The following is a 20,360-nucleotide window of genomic DNA, read 5'->3' as shown; positions in this document are numbered from 1 at the left end:
CAGAAACTCGTGTGTCAACCGAGAGTGACCAATACGGAGACGACAAAGAGACGTCTCCCATTTTCGGGGCATCATATTATACCTCCAAGGAGATATGACATTTGTTACCTCTCGCATTTTATTCCCATCTTGGCTATCCCATTGCTGTTGCCATTTATTGCAAACCAATTTCTTGATGTCAGGTAAGAAATCATTACAGGGAATGGGATACCTTTTTGGCAGCAACTCGGATGCAGCCTTCTTAGCCAGTGAATCTGCCTTCTCATTCCCAGACACACCTACATGTGCTGGAACCCAACAAAATTGAACTGTTATACCTCTCCGTCCAATAATAAAAAGCCATTCTAAAATCTTTAAAACTAGATGGTTATTAGAATTAAAAACTTCTATAGCTTTAAGGACACTCCTTACATCACTAAAAATTGTAAAATTACCCTCTCTCCAACGCTATTTTCTCAATAGCGGTCCCAGTGAATGAACCATTCCACCATTCCTTATAAGGAAGGATAGAGGGATAAGTAACAAATACAGCAAAAAACTTCCAAACTATGGAAGGACAAGGAAAATGCAATGTACAATAAAAAGCTGTGAGATCAAATGGTAATTTACGATCCTGAAGGTAAATACAAACAAAATTCAACTCGTGGGAGAGTAAGGCTATTTACAGACATGATAAAATAAGAGTGCACCTTGAGGGTGCATCCCAGGTGTAAAACAAAACCAAAACTAAAGTAGGGACAATAAGTAAGGCAGGTAGAAGGAAGTAGGATAGAGCAAGACCTGATTAGGAATCATTACTTTCAGGAGGAACCACATTCCCTGCTGCCACTGTAGCAAATTTTAGGGCTTCCAAAGGTTTTAAGTAGTGGCGTTTAAAAACTGTTGGAGACTTACAGCCTGTATATTTGGTAAGTTCATCAAAGTTCATGTGGTGAAAGTAATTAATAGATGTAGCTACGGCTCGTATATCATGAACGTGAGGGAATGATTCAGGGTTAGCCTGTTTAATGAAATACAGAATCTGCTGTCTGATTCCTTTCAGGGTGATGGTTCCTCCATTTTCTCTAATGAATAAGGGCCCTGAGGACTTAATGGAAGTTATATTTAAATAGGCTTTCAGAGTGTTTACTGGACATAAAGATGGATCCTGAGGAAGTGGAACAATCTTCCAGGGGGACCATCTGTTCTGGGGGTCCTCATTTTTTGCTAAGAACCTTTTGTCAGGGGAAAGTAGGACTTCCCCTGACGAGAGAAATTCAATATGACCTGGATCTCTAGTCAAGGCTGAAAGTTCTGATATTCTGGCACCAGAAGCTAGGCTCATTAGGAACAAGGTTTTCCTTAATAATGGAATGTAATTACAAGACTCGTTAAGAGTATCAGAAGCCAACTTAAGTACATCATTCAGAAACCAGGAAACTGAGCTAGGGCGAGTTGATGGTTTCAATCTGACGCAGGCTCTCGGGATTGATGAGAAGTATGAATCTGTAAGGTCAATATTAAAAACAATTTGGAAAATCTGTTTCAAGGCTGATTTAATTGTAGTAATAGTACTGGCCACTAGGCCTGATTCAAATAGAATTCTAAAGGAGGTTACGGTCAGATTCATAGTCATCATCTCAACCTTTGAGTCCCTTAAAAATTGGCAAGTTTCTTAACAGCCGAATCATACTGTCGAAGGGTGGACTCCCTTTTATCCGATTCTAAAAATGGGGTATTTTGAGGATCGATATCTGCACCTCTCTGTGCTGTAAATTTCATGAAGTCCATAAAGTTAGGGCACTCTGAATTTTTGAGGAAGCTAACACATTGCGAGTTTGTACTACTTGTGTTAGTATTGAATTGGGTATCTGTCGAGGGTGGAGACCCAGTTCCACCAGCAGGGGAAACCAGTTGCTCTTGGGCCAGTTGGGGGCTACTAGAGCAACCCGGCTCTTGAAAGTTCTGAGTTTGTCTAACACTTTCATCAACAGATTTATTGGTGGGAATAAATAAATTCCCTCCCAAGTGTTCCAGTCCAATGACATTGCGTCTGTGGCGTAAGCCCGAGGGTCCAGGTTGGGGGCTACGTAGCACTCTAGTTTGTGGTTGGACTGTTGCAAATAGGTCTATCTGGAGACCCGGGACTGAGACAGGATCCATTTGATTGATTTCCGGTCCAGTGACCACTCCGACTCCAGCGGAGTCGTCCTCGAAAGTGAGTCCGCCACTACATTTCGTACTCCCGCTAGATGGACTGCTGACAGATGCCACTGGTTCGATGCTGCCATGGAAAATATTGCTAACATCACATGGTTGATGTGACTTGACTTGGAACCCCCTCTGTTTATGCAGTGGACTATGACTTCGCTGTCTAGAACCAATCTGATATGTTGGTTCCTGGCTGGAGCCAGTCGTTTTAGGGTTAGGAATACTGCCATGGCCTCTAAGACATTGATATGGAGTTGGTGGAATACTGTCGACCATAGTCCTTGGACTTTCCTGTACTGGGAGTATCCCCCCCCCCCAGCCTGTTAAGGAGGCGTCTGTGTGAATGACCAGTTTTGGAGGTGGATATTGTAAAGGAACGGATTTTGCCAGATTTTTTACCTTTGTCCATGGCTGAAGTCTTTTCCTCAGAATTGGCGGAAGTCGAGCTCTTTTGTCTCGATATTTCTCGTTTGCCCTGGAGCGCCATACTCTGTTTATATCTTTCAGTCTGGCCTTCAGTACTATATCTGTTACCGAGGCAAACTGGAGGGCACCCAAGATTCTCTCTTGATTTCTCCTGGACATCAATTTGTCCTTGAGAAAACGTCTTGTGTTCTTTGCTATTTCTGTCCTCTTGGCTGTTGGGAGACGTAGCGTGTAGGAACGCAGATCCCATTGTAATCCCAGCCATTGAAACTTGGTCTTTGGGACTAGGCGAGATTTCTCGAAGTTGATCTGGAACCCCAACTGTTGTAGGAATTTTATCACTTTGTTTGTTGCCGAGAGGCAGTTCTCGACACTGTTTGACCAAATGAGTCAGTCGTCTAGGTAAGCTACTATTTGAATTCTTTGGGTTCGTAACTCTTGGATTACCGTCTCCGCTAGTTTGGTGAATATCCTGGGTGCTAGGTTGAGTTAGAATGGCATTACTTTGAATGCATAAGCTTGGTTGCCTAGTTTGAAGCCTAGAAACGGACGAAAATGCCTTGCTATCGGAACGTGATAGTAAGCATCGGTAAGATCTATAGAGGTGGTGATGGCCACACGGGGAAATAAGGTCCGCACCTGAGAGACGGTTAGCATGTGGAACTTGTCGCATCGAATGTAAGAATTCAGATGAGACAGGTCCAAGATTACTCTTCGCTTGTCTGAGTCTTCCTTTGGCACGCTGAACAAGCGACCTTGAAATTTCAAGTGTTTTACCTCTTTGATTGCATTCTTTTGTAATAGATCGTTTGCATATAAGACTAGCTCCTCCGTTGGAAGTTGATGGAAACTGGTTGGTGGAAGGGGCCCTTCTATCCAACTCCACCCCAGACCTTTGGAAATTATGCTGAAAGCCCAATTGCTGAACGTCCAACGGTTTCGAAAGGTGTAGAGTCTTCCTCCTAACCGAGAGTTCTCAATAATTCCCTGCGGATTTACCTCCTCGGCTTCTGCAGAATCCTCGGCCTCGAGAAAGGGTCCTTCCGCTACCTCTGTTGCGAAAAGTCCCTCTCGCACCAGAGCCTCTGGCGCGTTGGTAACCCTGGAACGCACCCTGGGTAACCCTGGAACGCACCCTGGGTTTCATAGTTGGGGTTAAAGGCAGGGGAAGTAGCATAAGAGGTAGTTGCTACCTGGGCCTGAAGAACCAACACATATTGCTGTTGAGGTTGTCCTTTTGAAGTGGACGTTACCGGGATAGTCTGAACTAGTTGTTGCAACTGCCGGTTTTGGAAGGATTGGAAAGGTCTCAGCCTCTTCCTACCTCGAGATTGGTTGCTGGCAGGTTCGAACTTGCGTTTGGTGACTAGGCCCCACCAAACCTTGAGGCTCTGATTGACTCTGGCAGCCTCGCTGAGGACGTTATTGATGAGATCCTCGGGATTAAGTCAGGGCCCCAGATTGGGGCTTTAATGAGCTTGTTAGGCTCATGTCTGATAGTGGCCTCAGACAGGACGTGTTTACGGCAACGACGTCTGGCCGCAAGGAAGTCGTAGGCATCAGACAGCAAGGTCTGAAGCAATAACTTAGTCAGGACCTTAAAAAGGGGTTCCTCTTCGTACATTAGAGAGGTCATTTCAGCCATTGTAGCTGAGTTGATGGATCTACTCAACCGGTCCCGAGCTTCAAACTCGAGACATATCAAGGACTCAGGAAGCCTGGGAAGTCGTTCACTGAACTGTGTGGAAGCACAGTCAGCGCTTAGCTTACCCGCTGTGAACGTGGCTGGGGCATTAGTCCACTATCTCTCTCCTCTTCTTTAATGGAATGGAGAGGCGATGTGACTGTAAGTCCCAATGTATGCCTAGCCATTGGAACTTCTGAGCTGGAGATAGTCGAGACTTTTTGGTGTTGATTTTGAATCCTAGATGTTCGAGGAACTGGATCACCTTCTTGGATGCTTGCAAGCATTCCGCTTCCGATGCTGCCCACACCAGCGAATCGTCCAGATATGACACCACCTGGAAACCTTGTAGGCGTAGTTGTTGAACGACTGCTTCTGCAAGCTTCGTGAAGATCCTTGGGGCTATGTTTAGTCCGAAGTGCATGGCTTTGAAAACGTACTTTCTTTTTTGTAGCCTGAATCCTAGGTAGGAGGAGATCTAGCGATTCATCGGAATGTGCCAATAGGCATCCGCCATGTCTATGGAGACTGTGTATGCCCTTTTGGGCAATAGGGCCCTTATGTGTTGAAGGGTTAACATCTTGAACTTGTTGTTCTCTATGAACTTGTTGAGAGGGGACAAATCCAGAATGACTCTGAGTCCTTCTTTGGAACACAAAACAGCCTTCCTTGGAATTTGATGGACTTTGCCCTCTTGATCACCCGTTTGCTCAAGAGCTTCCGGACGTATTCTTCCAGAACAGGGGTGGAGTGTTGGAAGAACTGAGGAAATGCTGGTGGAACTGTCTTCTAGCTCCATCCTAGTCCATTCTTGATTATGCTGTGGGCCCAGGGATCGAAGGTCCAACAGTCCCTGAAATGTCAGAGTCTTCCTCCTACCGGAAGCATCTCATTGCTTCTGGTTTCCGGAGGGCTTGCCTCCTCGAACGCTTGCTCCCCTACCTCTTCTTCCTCTAGAGGGCCGTCTAGAGGAATCTCTACCTGAGCCTTTACCTCTATGGCGAAAGGTAGTGGTCTGCCTCTCATAGGTGGGAGTAAAAGCTGGTGACTGAGTCATCACTGGCTGGGGTACTAACTGGTAGGTAGGTTGGGGCTGTGCCACCATCTGTGGCGCCGCGGTCATGGGAAGTTGTTTCTTAGCAGGGCGAGCTGGCACTCTTGGCCTTTTTGTCTTTCTCTTCGGTTGGGGACCCTCATCCGGAAAAGACTTCCTTTTTGCTGACATGCCCCACTTCTGGAGAAGGTTTCTATTCTCTGTGGCAGCCTTGTCAACAATTTCCTTAACTAGATCGTTCGGAAACAGATCTTTCCCCTAGATGTTGGAAGATATCAACTTCCTGGGCTCGTGTTTGACTGCAGCCGAAGCAAACACGAATTCTCTACAAGCCCTTCTTGCCTTAACGAAACTGTAGAAATCCTTCTTAAGGGTTGCCAAATGTGTCTTGGCCAAGACCATGAACATGTCTGGGGTTCTTTGTTCACTGGCCATTGCCTCCATGGACACCTGGAGGGACAGATAGGCAGCAAGCCTCTCCTTTGTATCTGTTCTCGATAAAGGAGAAACTCAGACAACTTGGGGAGGTTCTCGTTGAACTGACGTCCAGCGATGTCAGCCTCCAACTTCCCGACTGAGAAGGTTGGCTGAATGTCCTTCCAGTCATTACTATCTGATGGTAAGGCCAGGGAGAGGGGCCTACACTCATCTAGTGTAGGGCAAGGTTTCCCTGCTTCCACTGCCTTAACCACTGCCCTGAATGATTTCCCCACGAAGGGGAAAACCATAGTTGTGGGAGCAAGAAAAGAGGTATGCTTCTTGCTCAGGCCTGGCACCTTAGAGTTGGTGAAGCCCTTGTCCTTCAGGCTGCTGGGGAACAAAGCCTGAGCCTTCGAGTGGTCAAGCACTATGACCTCCTTAGGCTCTGTTTCCTCCTTAGAAACCGGTTCAGTCTTAAGACGAACGAAGCAGTCTGGATAGGACTCAAAGCTGGGCCAGAACTCGTCCTCAATGGGGACAGCGCCCAGCTTTTCTGACACAAAGATCTTGCCATTGGTTATTGGCATGTACTCGGCATGCCTCCATGAATTAACCTGGGAACACGAGGGAAGATCCTTAACATTGAGCCTCCGTTGAGGTCCACGAGAAAGTGTAAGCCTAAGAATCTCCTTCTTGAGTTCGGCTTCCCTCTGCTCAATATTCTTGTCGTACATTTCCATCATAGCTTTGATGGCAGCCAGAGTGTCGTCCGATTTCGTAGGCTGAGGAGCGGAGGACGTAGGGGGTACAGGTTCTGGGGCAGGAACCGACGAAACAGAGATTGTTTCGACCTCTTCCTCTTCCGTCTCAGGAGCCACCGTTGACTCCTCTTCTCGACCTTCGGCCAGAAGGCCCTTTTCGGTGTCCTCAGACACCTCTGACATCCTCTCATCATCTAGATGGATGTCCTTCATCGCATCCGAGACATCCGTATCGACAGATAGCTGGATGCAAGGGATCTCAGGGTGAGGCTGAGGAATAACAGCATCCGCAGATGCTTTGGGGAATAGCAGGGCTCTCATACGCTCACTAGGGAGGTAAGGCCCCGTGGAGTTCTTTTTCAAATCACGAACCCATTTGCGTATCTTCTCCCGAGCTACATCCCTTGACTCTGCTGTCTTGGGATTTTCAAATGCCTCATTCAACAGGTTCTTGCACACTGTACATACCTGTGGGTCCCAGTATTTTAGAGGTCCCTTGGTGATGGAACAGCGGGAGTGTGTCCTACACCCCAGATGGCCATAAAAGTTCTTGCGGCGAATACTGCAGAACACGCTGTCACACTTGACATAGTCCTCCTGTAAAGAGAGGAAAATAAAATGAGTATATTGCAGTCTATCTCATTAGACTAATAAATATTATAATAAGTATTATAATAACAATTTCCATTTTATTTATTGCATATAGCTTAGGTAAGCTGAAATGAAATAGGAAAGACACATACATGTGGTTCCCGCCCAACCAATTGCTGTGACCTTCCTCACTATTAATTCTAAGGTATCCTCTATCAGAGGCCCAGTGGAAGATTCTAGCCCATAAGGATAGAGTAGTGTAAACAACACCCACTTCCAAAAGAGTTAATAGTGAGGATTAAAGACACTGATGAACAATCAGTGTAAAGAAAAGGGAATTCCTTTCCCAATTCTATTAGGTCTCAACAATAGACTGCACCTAGACACACAGAGTATTTTGGAAACTTTTGACTATTGTATAAGTAGATACCATAGTTTTCTATCTGCAGTATGCTCTATACTACAGATGTACTGGCTTTTGTATATTCATATACAACAGTTACTGCCGGCAATCTGCTGGCAAGAGTAGTGCTTAGAATTAATTCACTGTCACAAAATTCAGTACATGTATATCCGCTGAAGCACACCATCCCAGCCATCATTCAATGTGACTGGGTAGTGGTCAATGATAGACTCGCCAGCTGCCGGCGGGTCACCGACTGAAGGCACACCATCCCAGCCATCATTCAATGTGACTGGGTAGTGGCCAAGTATAGACACTGCCGGCTCTCGACGGCAGAGTCAGGGTGACAGTGTGCTGTCGGACCACAAGCCTAGCCTGCATCTTGCCAGCAAAGTTAGTAGCCGGCAGCCGCCAGATAGATTAGTAGTTGGCAGCACTAGCCAATAGAGAGAGAGAAAGCAAGGAGTGAAGGGTGATGACAGGGTGGCAGCACTAGCCACTATATCACTACCCTACTCCTGAATGAGGGTTCTAATGGAAGGGGAGAACATATCATGCTCAAGCTTCCACCCATCCGCAGCCATGTCGGTATCAGTCGGCAAAGACAGCAGATGGCAGCCCAAGGGAGGACTGAAGAACACTCTAAGGCAAATGGGTCTCCTACCGGCAGCTAGACCTGCCGAAACAGCTATCCCAAAACATCATGTCCTATAGGGAAGCTGAACGACTAGGCCATACAGGCAGAAGACTGAGCCGCCCTACAACCCGCCGGCAATCGGTAAGATTGTAGGACGACGGACACAGAGATGTAATAGCTAGGCCATCACCAAAGGACAGAAAGGGACGGGGAAAAAGGGTCCTGTATAAGGTGTGAGAGGGGCCGGCAGCATGCCGTCCCTACCCCACCCAAAAGGAAACTCTGTTTCAGTATCAGTATCATCCTAGGCATAAGGAGAGTACATTCTCCAGCCTAGGGTCTACCGATACAGTAAAGGGACCGGTATCATCAAGCCGTCCCTAACACAAAGAGAAACAGAGTTCCCATGCTTGTGCCATCCTAGGCCAAAGAATAATCACTATTCTACAGCCTAGGGTCTGCCGGCACAGGACTAGTCGCTAGCCTGCAGGGAGAAGGGGATCCCATGACCCCTCCAAGTGCAGTCTAGAGGGCAAGGCCTCCTATGCCAACCAACTACGTCCAACAGGGGAGTACATTCACCCTATTGGACAGCTGCCGGCACACGACAAGTACTCTGAGGTTCCGACCTAAACCCAAAGCTCATCAACAATGGCTTGGTAAAGGGGCAGAAAAACCCTAGCTTAACCTTACCAGAATCACAATTCAAGGCAAGACCGGCTAGGATCGTAGCCATAGGCTACACTCAGAGGGAAAAAGGGATTACCTTATGTATAAAGGTAACCGGGGAGATTGTATGAAAGTATACTAAAGCCACTAGGCTATTAGCCTAGTGACAGTGAGATCAACTACCTGACTCATCGAAGCTCTTTCATATACAATACTATCTTGGAAGAGGAAATTATTATGCAATCTATATATATATCTTACATGTATAAATTGCCTAAAATCTTCATTTAAATTTAATAACACCAGGAACGCCTATTATATCATGCAAGAGAGTAATCTAAAACACCTAGGCTAGCAAGCCTAGCGTCAACAAGATCGGCTACCTAATTCGCTGAAACTAAAGAATACTATCGGCATAATATAATTAATTCCTAGCAATGAAGACTATATAGCTAAATATACATATTTAAGCTATTATACCGAGAAAGTCGTTCTGGCTAACTAAATAACACATGCGTTACGAACGACAGCGCCGAAGGCGCCTCCGGTCCAGGCAATAGCTTTGACAAAAACATAGTTAATTTCGAGTTAAATCTTTACTTTACTTTCCAGAAGCAGAGGATGCTGGAGAATGCATTATAATCCAAAATAGCGAAAGAGCACTGGGAAAAATCACCGAGCTGATGCGCTACAGAGAAAGGAATAAAGATGGCCAACAATTGTGGCCCCATCTGAGTACTCAAACTGTAACAGAGGAGGAGAATTTTGTAACGGCTCATCTTTAATTTTGCCCCTTTTCCTCTCGAAGCGTGAACGCTATGCAGGGTGCAGATTGCTATGTGGCGTGTCAAGAATACGTCCCCTGATATTATGCGATATCCTAAAAGGAAACTTTAAGGATATTCGCACCAAGAGTTAGAATTCTGGAGACCTTTAGATAAATTCTCTGGGAATATCACTGTAGTCAAATATAACCTAGGAAGCTACTGAAAGGAACCTTCAATCAGGACGACATGGCCTGAGCCCAAAAAAACTATTAACAAAGTAAAAAGCAGATATGTCATATATAAACTATAAAAAGACTCATGTCAGCCTGGTCAACATAAAAACATTTGATCCAACTTTGAACTTTTGAAGTTCTACTGATTCAACTACACGATTAGGAAGATCATTCCACAACTTGGTAATAGCTGGAATAAAACTTCTAGAATACTGTGTAGTATTGAGCCTCATGATGGAGAAGGCCTGGCTATTAGAATTAACTGCCTGCCTAGTATTACGAACAGGGTAGAATTGTCCAGGGAGATCTGAATGTAAAGGATGGTCAGAGTTATGAAATTATCTTATGCAACACGCATAATGAACTAATTGAACGACGGTGCCAAAGAATAATATCTAGATCAGAAATAAGAAATTTAATAGACCATAAGCTTCTGTCCAACAAATTAAGATGAGAATCAGCAGCTGAATACCAGACAGTAGAACAATACAGTGATACCTCTACATACGATCTTAATTCGTTCCAGAAACTACTTCGTATGTTGAAACGATCGTATGTTGGAGCAAATATTCCCATAAGAATACATGGTAATTGATTTAATTCGTTCCTCAGCCTAAAAACCCATAATAAATCCTTAATAAATGGCTACACATAATTACACAATACATTAATACAATGCCTGTATAATAAATACATATTACAAACCAAAAAAAAGAATAATAATAAAGGAATTTTGACGAAGGAAATATCTATTTTTGGGCGAGAGACCTGTGCCGCCCAATGAAATGCTCCTTTTGCATCATTTCTAAGGTATATAACTGCTATGAATTACCAGAGAAAAAAGTTGCATAGGAATGCCAGGGTTGAATCCAGCTCGCTCACCTATATAAGGTGTCGGTATACAGTGAGCCCTCGTTTATCGCGGTAGATAGGTTCCAGACCAGACCGCGATAAGTGAAAATCCGCGAAGTAGTGACACCATATTTACGTATTTATTTAACATGTATATTCAGACTTTTAGAACCTTCCCTTGTACGTAGTACTGTTAACAAACTACCCTTTAATGTACAGAACACTTAATGCATGTACTACAGTACCCTAAACTAAGACAGGCACAAATATTAAAGGCGATTTTATATCATGCGTTTCCTAAACACGCCAAAAAGCACGATAAAAAATGGCAACCAATGTTTTGTTTACGTTTATCTCTGATCATAATGAAGAAACAAACGCATTTAGTGTACACATCTGTGTATAGGTTAGTTTTTGCATCGATTATATTGATTATACAGTATGTTGATTTTGTTATTACCAATGTTTTACTTAATTTTTCTTAGGACTTCCAAATGAAATGTTTTTCTTTATGGCGACGTCATAAAGTACGCTTCATCTTCGATCGTAATAAACAAACGAAGGCATTTAACGCGCATGATGAAAGTGATAAATAATGATATTACAGTAAAAGCTTTTAGAAAATATGTTATTACAAATATTATTTACCGTATCTATATAAAATCATACATACGTAGCAAAGCAGGAAAACAATTTACGAGAGAGAGAGAGAGAGAGAGAGAGAGAGAGAGAGAGAGAGAGAGAGAGAGAGATGTTTTACGTACGTAAATGTAAATTTTAAACAAAAAAATAGCCCCATTTCATATAAAATAGGTTATTACAAATATTTTACTTTATCATATTACAGTAGTCTGTATAATACTGTAAAGTTCAGTACAGTATGTTGTTGTTAGTCGTGGCGATGAAATTCTCACTAAACAAAAACATGGCATTCGATTACAACAGCCGATTCATTCTCTCTCTCTCTCTCTCTCTCTCTCTCTCTCTCTCTCTCTCTCTCTCTCTCTCTCTCTCTCTCTCTCTCTTGTGTTATACAATACTTACATATAGATGAAGAAACTAAAATTAGTTTTCTTAGTGTCAATTAAATACGAAACGAAAAAATTATGCCGAGTTTACATCCATTTCAATCGTTGCTAAAAATACGGCATCCTTTCATCAGCAAACCACTATTTTTTGGGAAACATCATTTTATTCTAGAACATTGCTACTCTTTAAATAGTTAAATGCACATTAAGAAAGCGTGTACTTTTGTTTTTAAATTTCGGGTGTGTTTTAAAGATCGAGTATTGTTGACTTCTTTTTATTTTACTTTTGGGTGTGATCAGATCAGCTGACGTCTAGCTGCCGCTCTTGAGAGCGTACGAATACACTAACAAAGTATCGTTTATACCATTTCTTAACTTATTCAAACTGTCTATACAGTTGATATTACATAAGCACCAATGTGTTATAACCTATCAAATTTTTTTGTTTATTACATTTAAAACAACACACACACACTCTCTCTCTCTCTTATTATATTTAAAACAACACACACACGCACACTCGCTCTCTCTCTCTCTCTCTCTCTCTCTCTCTCTCTCTCTCTCTCTCTCTCGTGTTATACAATACTTACATATAGATGAAGAAACTAAAATTAGTTTTCTTAGTGTCAATTAAATACAAAACGAAAAAATTATGCCGAGTCTACATCCATTTCAATCGTAGCTAAAAATACGGCATCCGATTTCATCAGCAAACCACTATTTTTTGGGAAACATCATTTTATTCTAGACTTATTCAAACCGTCTATACAGTTGATATTACATAAGCACCAATGTGTTATAACCTATCAAATTTTTTTGTTTATTACATTTAAAACAACACACACACACACACACACTCTCTCTCTCTCTCTCTCTCTCTCTCTCTCTCTCTCTCTCTCTGGGCTACTTTTCACTACCTCCCATTCCTTACCTCTCTCTATCTCTCTAACAAATGATATCTTTGTTGCTCCTCAGAGTTTCATTTATATTGAAAATCAATCATGATTCAATTTTCCTTACTTTCTCCAATCTCGCACCATCGGTCACATCACGGTATTTTCGAAATTTCCGGAAAATCCGCGATATATTTATATACATGCGTTATGAAAAAAATCCACGAAGTGGTGAATCCGCGATGGTCGAACCGTGAAGTAGCGTGGGATCACTGTAATACTGGGGTGTGATAAAACACAACCAGAAGTCTCGCGCCATTTAGATATCTCCTCTTCAATATCCCCGTCACAGTGAGGTGCCGTTCAACACCCACCACTGAATGCTACTACCACCATCTCAACCCACGCCAACTACGTCACTCCTCATAGCACCCAAGTTTGGGCCCATTCTGGGAGGGAAGTAGAGGGAGGGTTCACTGGGCGGCACAGGTCTCTCGCCCAGAAATAGATTTTTCCTTTGTCAAAATCCCTTTTCTGGGCTCCACCTGTGCCGCTCTGTGAAATAGTACAAGAGAAATGGTCCCAAAACTTGGAACTAACACCTGAGGGGAAAGTAAATTAAAGACAAAATATAAAAAAACATGGTTTAATACAAAAGTAAATAGGAATACTGAAACCCAGTGAATGATTGATTGATTTAAAGTTTTCAGGCATCCTGACATCTAAGGTCATTGACGCTGGTAACATTTAATTTATGTATACAAAAATGAAAAATTTAAAAAATAAAAAATAAAAGAGTATTCAATTAAAATCATAAAAGTTGAATGTCATAAAAGTTAAATAGTTTTCAGAAGACCTGCTTCTGAAATAAATCTAAAAATGCCACTTGCATAGTAGGACACATCATTTCCAAGAATCTTGGCAAGGATGAACCTGCCACCCTCACCTCGAGCCTCAAAAAAATATCTATTCCTTAAGTTGTTATAATTGGGGCATTCGGTCAACAAATGCCTCACTGTTAGAGGTACTAAACAGCCGTCACAATACGGTTGGTGTTGGCCCTTCAGCAGAAACTCATGTGTCAACCGAGTGTGACCAATACAGAGACGACAAAGAGACGTCTCCCATTTTTGGGGCATCATATTATACCTCCAAGGAGATATGACATTTGTTACCTCTCACATTTTATTCCCATCTTGGCTATCCCATTGCTGTTGCCATTTATTGCAAACCAATTTCTTGATGTCAGGTAAGAAATCATTACAGGGAATGGGATACCTTTTTGGCAGCAACTCGGATGCAGCCTTCTTAGCCAGTGAATCTGCCTTCTCATTCCCAGACACACCTACATGTGCTGGAACCCAACAAAATTGAACTGTTATACCTCTCCGTCCAATAATAAAAAGCCATTCTAAAATCTTTAAAACTAGAGGGTTATTAGAATTAAAAACTTCTATAGCTTTAAGGACACTCCTTGCATCACTAAAAATTGTAAAATTACCCTCTCTCCAACGCTATTTTCTCAATAGCGGTCCCAGTGAATGAACCATTCCACCATTCCTTATAAGGAAGGATAGAGGGATAAGTAACAAATACAGCAAAAAACTTCCAAACTATGGAAGGACAAGGAAAATGCAATGTACAATAAAAAGCTGTGAGATCAAATGGTAATTTACGATCCTGAAGGTAAATACAAACAAAATTCAACTCGTGGGAGAGTAAGGCTATTTACAGACATGATAAAATAAGAGTGCACCTTGAGGGTGCATCCCAGGTGTAAAACAAAACCAAAACTAAAGTAGGGACAATAAGTAAGGCAGGTAGAAGGAAGTAGGATAGAGCAAGACCTGATTAGGAATCATTACTTTCAGGAGGAACCACATTCCCTGCTGCCACTGTAGCAAATATTAGGGCTTCCAAAGGTTTTAAGTAGTGGCGTTTAAAAACTGTTGGAGACTTACAGCCTGTATATTTGGTAAGTTCATCAAAGTTCATGTGGTGAAAGTAATTAATAGATGTAGCTACGGCTCGTATATCATGAACGTGAGGGAATGATTCAGGGTTAGCCTGTTTAATGAAATACAGAATCTGCTGTCTGATTCCTTTCAGGGTGATGGTTCCTCCATTTTCTCTAATGAATAAGGGCCCTGAGGACTTAATGGAAGTTATATTTAAATAGGCTTTCAGAGTGTTTACTGGACATAAAGATGGATCCTGAGGAAGTGGAACAATCTTCCAGGGGGACCATCTGTTCTGGGGGTCCTCATTTTTTGCTAAGAACCTTTTGTCAGGGGAAAGTAGGACTTCCCCTGACGAGAGAAATTCAATATGACCTGGATCTCTAGTCAAGGCTGAAAGTTCTGATATTCTGGCACCAGAAGCTAGGCTCATTAGGAACAAGGTTTTCCTTAATAATGGAATGTAATTACAAGACTCGTTAAGAGTATCAGAAGCCAACTTAAGTACATCATTCAGAAACCAGGAAACTGAGCTAGGGCGAGTTGATGGTTTCAATCTGACGCAGGCTCTCGGGATTGATGAGAAGTATGAATCTGTAAGGTCAATATTAAAAACAATTTGGAAAATCTGTTTCAAGGCTGATTTAATTGTAGTAATAGTACTGGCCACTAGGCCTGATTCAAATAGAATTCTAAAGAAGGTTACGGTCAGATTCATAGTCATCATCTCAACCTTTGAGTCCCTTAAAAATTGGCAAGTTTCTTAACAGCCGAATCATACTGTCGAAGGGTGGACTCCCTTTTATCCGATTCTAAAAATGGGGTATTTTGAGGATCGATATCTGCACCTCTCTGTGCTGTAAATTTCATGAAGTCCATAAAGTTAGGGCACTCTGAATTTTAGAGGAAGCTAACACATTGCGAGTTTGTACTACTTGTGTTAGTATTGGATTGGGTATCTGTCGAGGGTGGAGACCCAGTTCCACCAGCAGGGGAAACCAGTTGCTCTTGGGCCAGTTGGGGGCTACTAGAGCAACCCGGCTCTTGAAAGTTCTGAGTTTGTCTAACACTTTCATCAACAGATTTATTGGTGGGAATAAATAAATTCCCTCCCAAGTGTTCCAGTCCAATGACATTGCGTCTGTGGCGTAAGCCCGAGGGTCCAGGTTGGGGGCTACGTAGCACTCTAGTTTGTGGTTGGACTGTTGCAAATAGGTCTATCTGGAGACCCGGGACCTGAGACAGGATCCATTTGAATGATTTCCGGTCCAGTGACCACTCCGACTCCAGCGGAGTCGTCCTCGAAAGTGAGTCCGCCACTACATTTCGTACTCCCGCTAGATGGACTGCTGACAGATGCCACTGGTTCGATGCTGCCATGGAAAATATTGCTAACATCACATGGTTGATGTGACTTGACTTGGAACCCCCTCTGTTTATGCAGTGGACTATGACTTCACTGTCTAGAACCAATCTGATATGTTGGTTCCTGGCTGGAGCCAGTCGTTTTAGGGTTAGGAATACCGCCATGGCCTCTAAGACATTGATATGGAGTTGGTGGAATACTGTCGACCATAGTCCTTGGACTTTCCTGTACTGGGAGTATCCCCCCCCCCCCAGCCTGTTAAGGAGGCGTCTGTGTGAATGACCAGTTTTGGAGGTGGATATTGTAAAGGAACGGATTTTGCCAGATTTTTTACCTTTGTCCATGGCTGAAGTCTTTTCCTCAGAATTGGCGGAAGTCGAGCTCTTTTGTCTCGATATTTCTCGTTTGCCCTGGAGCGCCATACTCTGTTTATATCTTTCAGTCTGGCCTTCAGTACTATATCTGTTACCGAGGCAAACTGGAGGGCACCCAAGATTCTCTCTTGATTTCTCCTGGACGTCAATTTGTCCTTGAGAAAACGTCTTGTGTTCTTTGCTATTTCTGTCCTCTTGGCTGTTGGGAGACGTAGCGTGTGGGAACGCAGATCCCATTGTAATCCCAGCCATTGAAACTTGGTCTTTGGGACTAGGCGAGATTTCTCGAAGTTGATCTGGAACCCCAACTGTTGTAGGAATTTTATCACTTTGTTTGTTGCCGAGAGGCAGTTCTCGACACTGTTTGACCAAATGAGTCAGTCGTCTAGGTAAGCTACTATTTGAATTCCTTGGGTTCGTAACTCTTGGATTACCGTCTCCGCTAGTTTGGTGAATATCCTGGGTGCTAGGTTGAGTTAGAATGGCATTACTTTGAATGCATAAGCTTGGTTGTCTAGTTTGAAGCCTAGAAACGGACGAAAATGCCTGGCTATCGGAACGTGATAGTAAGCATCGGTAAGATCTATAGAGGTGGTGATGGCCACACGGGGAAATAAGGTCCGCACCTGAGAGACGGTTAGCATGTGGAACTTGTCGCATCGAATGTAAGAATTCAGATGAGACAGGTCCAAGATTACTCTTCGCTTGTCTGAGTCTTCCTTTGGCACGCTGAACAAGCGACCTTGAAATTTCAAGTATTTTACTTCTTTGATTGCATTCTTTTGTAATAGATCGTTTGCATATAAGACTAGCTCCTCCGTTGGAAGTTGATGGAAACTGGTTGGTGGAAGGGGCCCTTCTATCCAACTCCACCCCAGACCTTTGGAAATTATGCTGAAAGCCCAATTGCTGAACGTCCAACGGTTTCGAAAGGTGTAGAGTCTTCCTCCTAACCGAGAGTTCTCAATAATTCCCTGCGGATTTACCTCCTCGGCTTCTGCGGAATCCTCGGCCTCGAGAAAGGGTCCTTCCGCTACCTCTGTTGCGAAAAGTCCTTCTCGCACCAGAGCCTCTGGCGCGTTGGTAACCCTGGAACGCACCCTGGGTAACCCTGGAACGCACCCTGGGTAACCCTGGAACGCACCCTGGGTTTCATAGTTGGGGTTAAAGGCAGGGGAAGTAGCATAAGAGGTAGTTGCTACCTGGGCCTGAGGAACCAACACATATTGCTGTTGAGGTTGTCCTTTTGAAGTGGACGTTACCGGGATAGTCTGAACTAGTTGTTGCAACTGCCGGTTTTGGAAGGATTGGAAAGGTCTCAGCCTCTTCCTACCTCGAGATTGGTTGCTGGCAGGTTCGAACTTGCGTTTGGTGACTAGGCCCCACCAAACCTTGAGGCTCTGATTGACTCTGGCAGCCTCGCTGAGGACGTTATTGATGAGATCCTCGGGAATAAGTCAGGGCCCCAGATTGGGGCTTTAATGAGCTTGTTAGGCTCATGTCTGATAGTGGCCTCAGACAGGACGTGTTTACGGCAACGACGTCTGGCCGCAAGGAAGTCGTAGGCATCAGACAGCAAGGTCTGAAGCAATAACTTAGTCAGGACCTTAAAAAGGGGTTCCTCTTCGTACATTAGAGAGGTCATTTCAGCCATTGTAGCTGAGTTGATGGATCTACTCAACCGGTCCCGAGCTTCAAACTCGAGACATATCAAGGACTCAGGAAGCCTGGGAAGTCGTTCACTGAACTGTGTGGAAGCACAGTCAGCGCTTAGCTTACCCGCTGTGAACGTGGCTGGGGCGTTAGTCCAGCACTCGTGATCTCCTGGGAACAGGAGGAAAGTCAGGTCCGTTTCCCGCAGTTGTGGTAACGGCTTGTCCTTGTTAATAGCTTGATGAACAAGGTCCATCATCTTTGTGACACACGGAGTGGGGGTTTGCTCATCTACCACAAACATCGTGTAGGAGCTTTTATGGGGTGTTAGCATAGTGTTAACACACTCCCATTCGTTTAGGGTCCGGACCCAGGTGGACTGAGCCTGTTCCTTCGGGTAGATCACGGTTTCCGTAGGAACTTTATCCAATCGTACAAGAGCCTCCTCGGTTAGACGAGCAAAACCGGGGAAGGGGAATTGGAGACCCGGCGGGTAGAATTCAAAATCTTCAATAGGCCGGGTGCCACATCCCTCGATGGTTAACATACCATCCTTGAAAGGGGAGTGCAAGGCCATTCTCCACGGGTTGCTCTTGACGAACTCCGGGAGCTTAGAGGCATCCGGGATAACATATTGTTGTTGTTGCGGCAGTCCCGAACGCATGAGGCTCTCAACGAGACTCTCCTGGTTTTGTACCCTCTCAGTGAGGGACGTCATCAGGGAACCAATTTGTTCCAGTAACTTGCTCGAGAAGGCGTACGGATCGAAGGAAGCCTCCGGGGTCTTAGTTTTATGAGCCTGTCTTCGCTCTCGACCCATGAGAGGAAGAAGAAGCTACAGCTGAGTCTTTGGGGACTCTGGCAGACGAAGTTTTAACAGGTTTAGGGGATTTGGAAGACTTGCGGGTCTTCAATAAGGGTCTACGGAGAGACTTAACCTTAGGGACAACAGGACGTGGCCTGATATCAGCCTCGTGCTTCCCTGAGAACCCCTGAAAAGAAGAATTAGCAGAAGAGGTAGAAAAAGTCGGGCTAAGGAGAGGAATCTTAGCCCGGGACCCTGCCTCACCTACCTCCCTACCTAGCTCTGGCTCATCGAGAGCCATAGGTTCAATGTCGAGGTTGATAGCCGCGACGTCCTCCACAATCGCTTCTCCCATCACTTCGTGGTCCTCAGACAAGAGCAGAGCCTCGCTGATCTTCGTAATGATGGGGTCCGCCACGTCCTTGGGGACCGCAGCTGAGTTCTTGGCGTTAGGGTATATCAGGGCACACATTTGTTCGGACAAGACGTAGGGTTTCTTCGCCTTGATGTTGCGGGCAAACCCGCCGACCCAGACCTTAAGGGTCGCCAAGGCAGAAGTCTTAGAAGGCTGAGAGCTCTGAAAGAGAATAAACCGTTACTAATAACAAAGTGACTTCGTCGAAGGAAGTGTAACAAACATGTAGACCGAGATTAAATGTTTTAATTCGATCAGAGATTACAATCAAATAACAAGGAAAATCCAGAGATTAAATCCGAAGTAAATCTAGATAGTAACGACAGGGACACCTACCGAATCCGCGGTAAGCGTGGAGACAAGCCCGTAGCAGACCACGCAGTTGTCTGGATGCCAGACGATCAGATCATCCACCTGGACAGCGCAGTGAGCATGCGATCTGCAAACATCGTGGCCGCACGCTTGTTGAAGCACGGCCGCACAGGCTGTCATCTGACAGCGGACCACCTGTAATAATAAAGATACATAAGTATCCCTTAGTAGGTTAGTATCCCAAGGGGAACCCGGGTGCTCCGGGTACTAAAATTTAACCGGTATAGAACCGGGATAAATACTAAGAATAACAATCCGAACCGGTATAGTAATCGGGGTGGAAAAAACTTAGCATAAGTAGTAATTAATGAAAGTGTTAAAACAAATCCGTAATTAGTTATGATCATTCAATAAGAGTATTATCACAAAGGGGAGATATACTATCCCGTCGGTACCGGGGAAGTATACAATAAAATTAAAATAATAGTGACATGCTTATTCTGTTGGCTCCGGGGAGACAACTGAGGTGGACCCGGGGGTCACAACCAGCCTACCAGGGTAGGAGCCGCACAGGCTGTCATCTGACAGCGGACCACCTGTAATAATAAAGATACATAAGTATCCCATAGTAGGTTAGTATCCCAAGGGGAACCCGGGTGCTCCGGGTACTAAAATTAAACCGGTATAGAACCGGGATAAATACTAAGAATAACAATCCGAACCGGTATAGTAATCGGGGTGGAAAAACCTTAGCATAAGTAGTAATTAATGAAAGTGTTAAAACAAATCCGTAATTAGTTATGATCATTCAATAAGAGTATTATCACAAAGGGGAGATATACTATCCCGTCGGTACCGGGGAAGTATAC

General features: G+C 44.1%; 1 protein-coding gene and 2 pseudogenes across 4 annotated transcripts in view; all 3 read right to left on the bottom strand.

Annotated features, from left to right (window-relative positions):
* Positions 1-20,360, bottom strand: part of Smug (Single-strand-selective monofunctional uracil-DNA glycosylase) — a 463,559-nt gene that overhangs the window by 177,737 nt on the left and 265,462 nt on the right. The gene's annotated exons all lie outside the window — the stretch shown is intronic.
* LOC137650437 (uncharacterized) lies at positions 519-2,466 on the bottom strand (annotated as a pseudogene).
* Positions 14,460-18,677, bottom strand: LOC137650436 (uncharacterized; annotated as a pseudogene).

Source organism: Palaemon carinicauda, chromosome 12 (assembly GCF_036898095.1).
Source record: "Palaemon carinicauda isolate YSFRI2023 chromosome 12, ASM3689809v2, whole genome shotgun sequence".
Taxonomy (NCBI): domain Eukaryota; kingdom Metazoa; phylum Arthropoda; class Malacostraca; order Decapoda; family Palaemonidae; genus Palaemon; species Palaemon carinicauda.
Note: the sequence above shows the minus strand (reverse complement) of the source record. Positions and strands in the feature narration are given on the sequence as shown.